The sequence below is a fragment of the Sturnira hondurensis genome, unplaced genomic scaffold, assembly GCF_014824575.4.
Source record: "Sturnira hondurensis isolate 20B ecotype Veracruz unplaced genomic scaffold, ASM1482457v3 Scaffold0022566, whole genome shotgun sequence".
Lineage (NCBI taxonomy): Eukaryota > Metazoa > Chordata > Mammalia > Chiroptera > Phyllostomidae > Sturnira > Sturnira hondurensis.
Window position 1 is genome coordinate 4,997,115 of NW_028095197.1, and position 7,034 is coordinate 5,004,148.

At 39.0% G+C, this 7,034-nt stretch overlaps 1 pseudogene; it reads left to right on the plus strand.

Moving 5' to 3' along the window:
* The first annotated feature begins 5,629 nt into the window (after positions 1 to 5,629).
* On the plus strand, positions 5,630 to 5,960 carry LOC118979841 (non-histone chromosomal protein HMG-14-like; annotated as a pseudogene).
* The last annotated feature ends 1,074 nt before the right edge of the window (positions 5,961 to 7,034 follow it).

Below are 7,034 nucleotides of genomic sequence, written 5' to 3' on the forward strand. Positions count from 1 at the left end.
AAAGGGAAAAGGGACTCAAATCAAGAGAGTGGACCAGAAGGAAGAACGAAACATCCAACCAGAAAATAGTAAAGAAACAAGAATTCAAAAAAATGAGGAGAGGCTTAGGAACCTCCAGGACATCTTTAAACGTTCCAACATCCGGATTATAGGGGTACCAGAAGGGGGAAAGAAACAGCCACGAGTGGAAAACTTATTTGAACAAATAATAAAGGAGAACTTCCCCAGTCTGGCAAAGGAAATAGACTTCCAGGAAATCCAGGAAGCTCAGAGAGTGCCAAAGAAGTTGGACCCAAGAAGGAACACACCAAGGCACATCATAATTACATTAGCCAAGACTAAAATGAAGGAGAGAATCCTAGAAGCAGCAAGGGATAAGGGGACAGTCACCTACAAAGGAGTACCCATCAGACTGTCAGCGGATTTCTCAAAAGAGACCTTACAGGCAAGAAGGGGCTGGAAAGAAGTATTCCAAGTCATGAAATCCAAAGACCTACAGCCAAGATTGCTTTATCCAGCAAAACTTTCATTTAGAATGGAAGGACAGATAAAGTGCTTCTCAGACAAGGTCAAGTTCAAGGAGTTCATCATCACCAAGCCCTTATTATATGAAATGCTAAAGGGACTTATATAAGAAAGAGATGATGAAAAATATCAACAGTGAAAGGACAGCAAACACACAGTTATTAACAACCACACCTAAAACAAAAGCAAACCAAGAGGACAGCTAGATCAGGAGTGGAACCATAGAAATGAAGAACACGTGGAGGGTTAGAAACAGGGGGGTGGGGGGAGGAGAAGGGGGGAGAAGGCACAGAAAATAGCATAGATGGTAGGTAGAAAATAGATAGGGGGGAGGGCAAGAATAGTGGGGGAAATAAAGAATCCAAAGAATTTGAGACACGTGGTTATAAACTAAGGGGAGAGAAGGGTGGGGGAGGGAGTGTGTGGGTGGAGGGGAATGAAGGGGGGAATAGAACAACTGTAATGGTATAATCAATAAACTATATTTTAAAAAAAAGAAAGGAAAAGCTTTAGAAAAGAAATAAGTGAAGATAACACTAAAAGCTTTATTTTTCTTGCTCAATTGATCTAATAATAACAATTTGCTCAAAATAATAATGATAAAAATGTGTGTGATGATCACAGCTTATATTTAAGTGAAATGAATGACAGTAATGATACAAAGATTGGGAGGGAGGGTGTTTATAAGGCACTTGCACTACTGGTGAAGTGGTCTAGTATTATTTGAAAGTAGACTTGAACTAGTTGTAAATGTATATTGCAACTCTAGGGCAACTACTGAAAAAGCTTTTTAAAAATATAACTGAAATGTTAAGGAGAGAAAAGAGAAAAAAGTAGAATAATGTAAAATGCTCAATGAAACCACAACTGGCAGAAGAAGAGTAGAAGACAAAATTAGAAACCAAGAACAAGATGAAGAAATAGAAAGCAGTAATAAATATAATAGATATTAATCCAACTATATCAATAACCACTTTAAACAATGATATAAATACACCAACTAAAAGACAGAGATAGTCAAAGTAGATCAAAAAATGAGGCCTAACTATATGTTGTCTGTAAGAAATGCACTCTAAATATAAAGTAGATTTAAAGTAAAGGGATGGAAAAAACTGTATCATGCTCACACTAATCAAAAACAAAAAGCTAGGGTGGCTATATTAATTTCAGACAGTGCCAACTTCAAGAAAAAATTATTATCAGAGATAAAAAGGAAGACTGAATTGTGTCCCCTACCCCAAATTCATATGTCAAAGCCTTAACTCTCAATATGACCATGTTTGGAGATACAGCCTATAAGGAGCTAACTGAAGTTACATGAGGTCATAAGGGCAGGGCCCTGAAATGGCAGGCTCAGTGTCCTTCTAAGCAGAGACACTAGAAAGCTTGTTTTTCTACTATGTGCTCAAAGAAGAGGGCCTGTGAGCACACAGCAAGATGGCAGCCAGCTACAAGCCAGGAAGAGGCCTCACCAGAAACCAACCATACCAGCACTCTGATCTCAGACTCCCAGCCTTCAATACTGTGAGAAAACAAATTTCTATATTTAAGCCACCTAGTTTGTGATATTTTGTTGTGGCAGCCCATCCCAACTAAGATGGCAGGGCATTACAGAATGATAAGGGGGTCAATTCTCCACAAAGACATCATCCTTAATGTACATCACCTAACGACATAGTGTCAGAATACACAAATCAAAAACTAATAGAACTACAAGGAGAAATGGTAAATCCACTACTATAGTTGGAGACTTCAACACTCCTCTGTCCAGATCCAGCAGGTAGGAGGTCAGTAAGGACCTAGCCAAACTCAAAAACATCATTATTCAATTGGATTAACTGCTGTCTACAGACTATTTCACTCAACAATACCGGATTATATATTCATCTCAAGACAACATGGAAATTATACCAAGATAAACCACATTCTGGACCATAAAACACACCTTAACAAATTTTAAAAAATACAAACTATTAAAAGTTTGCTTTCAAACCACTATGTAATTAAACTAGAAATCAGAAAGATAACTGGAAAATCCCAAAATACATAGAGATTTAAACATTTCTAATGCCCTGGCTGGTGTGGCTCAGTGGACTGAGCACCGACCTGCAAACCAAAGAGTTGCCAGTTTGATTCCCAGTCAGGGTACATGCCTGGGTTGTAGGCCAGTTCCCAGTGTGGGGGGAGGGGAGAGTGCACAAGAGGCAACCACACATTGATGTTTCTCTCCTTCTCTTTCTCCCTCCTTTCCCTTCTGTCTAAAAATAAGGCCTAAATAAATAAATAAATAAATAACACATAGTCCAAAGAAGAAATCTCAAATAAAATTGTAAAATATTTGAAACTAAATGAAAATGAAAATACAACTTGTCAAAATTTGTGGAGTCCTAGGAAAAGCAGTATTTTGAGGTAAATGTATAGTATTGAATGCATATATTTAAACATCACGGCTCAAGAAGAACTCAAAGCCCCAGAGCTGATAACTCTAAGTGACCAAGAAATAGCCAATCTATCAGATGCACAGTTCAAAATACTGGTGATCAGGATGCTCACAGAACTGGTTGATTTTAGCCACAAATTAGATGAAAAAATGAAGGCTACACTAAGTGAAATGAAGGGAAATGCACAGGAAACCAGTAGTGATGGAAAGGAAACTGGGACTCAAATCAAGGGAGTGGAACAGAAGGAACAAAAAAATGACCAAACAGAAAAAAATAAAGAAACAAGAATTCAAAAAAAAATGAGGAGAGGCTGAGGAACCTTCAGGACATCTTTAAATGTTCCAACATCCAAATTATAGGGGTACCAGAAGGGAAAGAGGAACAGCCACGAGTGGGAAACTTATTTGAACAAATAATAAAGGAGAACTTCCCCAGTCTGGCATAGGAAATAGACTTCCAGGAAATCCAGGAAGCTCAGAGAGTGCCAAAGAAGTTGGACCCAAGAAGGAACACACCAAGGCACATCATAATTACATTAGCCAAGATGAAAATGAAAGAGAGAATCCTAGAAGCAGCAAGAGATAAGGGGACAGTTACCTACACAGGAGCTCCCATCAGACTGTCAGCTGATTTCTCAAAAGAGACCTTACAGGCAAGAAGGGGCTGGAAAGAAATATTCCAAGTCATGAAATCCAAAGACCTACAGCCAAGATTGTTCTATCCAGCAAAGTTTTCATTTAGAATGGAAGGGCAGATAAAGTGCTTCTCAGATAAGATCAAATTCAAGGAGTTCATCATCATCAAGCCCTTATTATATGAAATGTTAAAGGGACTTATCTAAGAAAAAGAAGATGAAAAGTACGAACAGTGGAAGGACAGCAAACTCCCAGTTATTAACAACCACACCTAAAACAAAAGCAAACTAAGAGGACAGCTAGGTCAGAAGCGGAACCATAGAAATGAAAATCACATGGAGGGTTAGCAACAGGGGAGTGGGAGGAGGAGAAGTGGGGAGAAGGTACAGAGAATAAGTAGCATAGACGGTAGGTAGAAAATAGACAGGGGGGAGGGCAAGAATAGTATGGGGAATATAGAATCTAAAGAACTTGTGACACATAGACATAAACTAAAGGGGGGAATGGTGGGAGAGGGGGTGTGCAGGGAGGAGGGGAATGAAGGGGGAAATAGGACAACTGTAATGGCATAATCAATAAAATAAAATAAAGAAACAACAAAAAATAAAAATAAAAAGAAGAAAGATCTATAATCTACCAGTTCTGTGAGCATCCTGATAAATAGTGTCTTGAATTGTGCTTCTGAGAGGCTGGCAATTTCTCGGTCACTTAGAGTTATTGGCTCTGGGACTTTGAGTTCTTCTTGCACCATCTTTTGGGCTGTTCGTGCCTGTTCCATAGCAGAATCAGAGCCCTAAAGTGTTCAGTATAACAGGGCAACTAAGTTGCTGGGTTGTGACGTTGTATGTGGGGGCAGGGTCCAACTTTCATTTAGAATGGAAGGACAGATAAAGTCCTTCTCAGATAAGGTCAAGTTCAAGGAGTTCATCTTCACCAAGCCCTTATTATATGAAATGCTAAAGGGACTTATATAAGAAAAAGAAGATGAAAAATATTAACAGTGAAAGGACAGCAAACACACAGTTATTAACAACCACACCTAAAACAAAAGCAAACCAAGAGGACAGCTAGATCAGTAGTGGAACCATAGAAATGAAGAACACATGGAGGGTTAGAAACAGGGGGTGGGAGGAGGAGAAGGGGGGAGAAGGCACAGAAAATAGCATAGATGATAGGTAGAAAATAGATAGGGGGAAGGGCGAGAATAGTGGGGGAAATATAGAATCTAAAGAACTTGAGACACGTGGTTATAAACTAAGGGGGGGAGAATGGTGGGGGAGGGAGGGTGCAGGTGGAGGGGAATGAAGGAGGGGAATAGAACAACTGTAATGGTATAATCAATAAAATATATTTTTTTAAAAAGAAAGATCTAAAAGCAATAATCTAAGCTTATACCCTAGAAAACTAGAAATGGAGCAGCAAATTAAATCTAAAACAAGCACAAGAAAAGAAATAATAAAAATTAGAACAGAAAACAATAGAGAAAATCAATAAAACAAAAAAAATAAAAATAGAGAAAACCAAAGAAACCAAAAGTTGGTTCTTAGAAAAGTTCAATAAAATCAATAAGCCTCTAGCCAGGCTAACTAATAAAAAAGAGATAACACAAACTATGACAACATCATAATTTGAAAAAGGAGCCCTGGGTGGCTGGCGTGGCTCAGAGGATTGAGTGCAGGTTGCTGTTTCAATTCCCAGTCAGGACACCTGCCTGTGTTGCCAGCCAGGATCCCAGTAGCCAGTGTGCCAGAGGCAACCACATGTTGATGTTTCTCAACAAGTGGTTGAGATGTTTCTCCCTTTCTTCCTCTCTCTCTAGGAATAAATAAAATGTTAAAAGAAAAGGAAATGAAAAAAGGAGATATCATTACAGATTTCATAGACATTAAAATAATAATAAAGGAGGTCCCAGAGAGGGTCGCAGCAGCTCAGGTGGTGGGAGAAGCAGCTGTGGCCAGGCAGCCCAGCTTGGAGACGTCTCTCAGTGCCACAGCCAGTAGGTATGCAGCACGGGCCCATCCCGCTGCCATGACGCCCAAGAGGAAGGTCAGCTCTGTCAAGGAGGCAGCAAAGAAGCCCAAAGAGAAGATCAGCGAGGTTGTCAACTAAACCTGCTGCTGCAAAAGTGGAAACTAAGCCCCCCTACCCAGAAAAAAGTGGCAGGAAAGGATAAATCTGCAGACAAAAAAAAAAAAACCACCACCAACAACAAATAACACAAATGAGAGGGGAAAGGAGAACAAAGGGAAAACAGTCCAAAGTGGCTAACCAGGAAACTAAAGATCTACCTGCAGAAAATGTAGACTCTAAAAACAAGGAGAGTCCAGCACCTGATGTAGCAGGAGAGAAAGAAATGTGATCGATACCACATATCATATGTTATCAGTGGTCACTGCCTCCCTTCTTATACAATCCAAAGGAATATTTTTATGAACTATTTTAATGGCATATGCATTTTTATTTTTATTTTTTTAATTTTAATTTGTATTTAATTCTTGTTCAAGTACAGTCTTCTGTCTTATATTTCCAGCCCTGCTCCCCGCAGTGCTCCCCACCTCCCTCCCATTTCTGCCCCCCACCTTAGTTATCGTCCATGTGTCCTTTATACTTGTTCATCTGAAACACCAATCCAAAAGAACCTATGCACCCTGATGTTCATAGCAGCACAATTCACGATAGCCAAGAGTTAGAAGCAACCTAGATGCCCATTGGTAAATGACTGGATCAAAAAGCTATGGTACATTTACACAATGGAATTCTATGCTGCAGAAAGGAAGAAGGAACTACTACCCTTTGCAACATCATGGATGGAACTGGAAAGCATTATGCTGAGCAAAATAAGCCAGGCGGTGAAAGAGAAATACCATATGATATCACCGTTAACAGGAATCTAAACAACAAAACAAACAAGCAAGCAAAATATGACCAATGACACTCAAATATGGAACAGGCTGACAGGGTCCAGAGGGGAGAGGGGAGAGAATCATAGGGGAAAAGAGGATGGACTCACATGAACAAGTATAATGAACTATTTTATAAATGCAAGTTTTTTAGTAGCTCTGGAAACATTTTTTAAAAGGATGAGATTCCATCTTATCCCATTTTTAAATGTAAATGTCTTTTTTTAAGAGGTAATATTGTTTGCTGGGGTTTTTTTGTTGTTTTTGTAGAGAAAGAAAATAGTGGGATGTTGAATAGGGAGTGTTTGTTGTGGGTGTCAGCTTAACACTCCAAAAGTGAGGGTAGTTTTTGTGTCCTACAATACAAAGCATACTAAATGGTAATTTGGAATCAGTCACACATTTAATATGTATTAAATATTTTAGGTTACTTCTATTCTCATGTTTTAGGTAGAATTATTTCCTAAAGAAAATCACTCCTTGATCTTGGCTCTCCCTATCAGAAATTTGTGCACTCTGTAACATCTTTGATG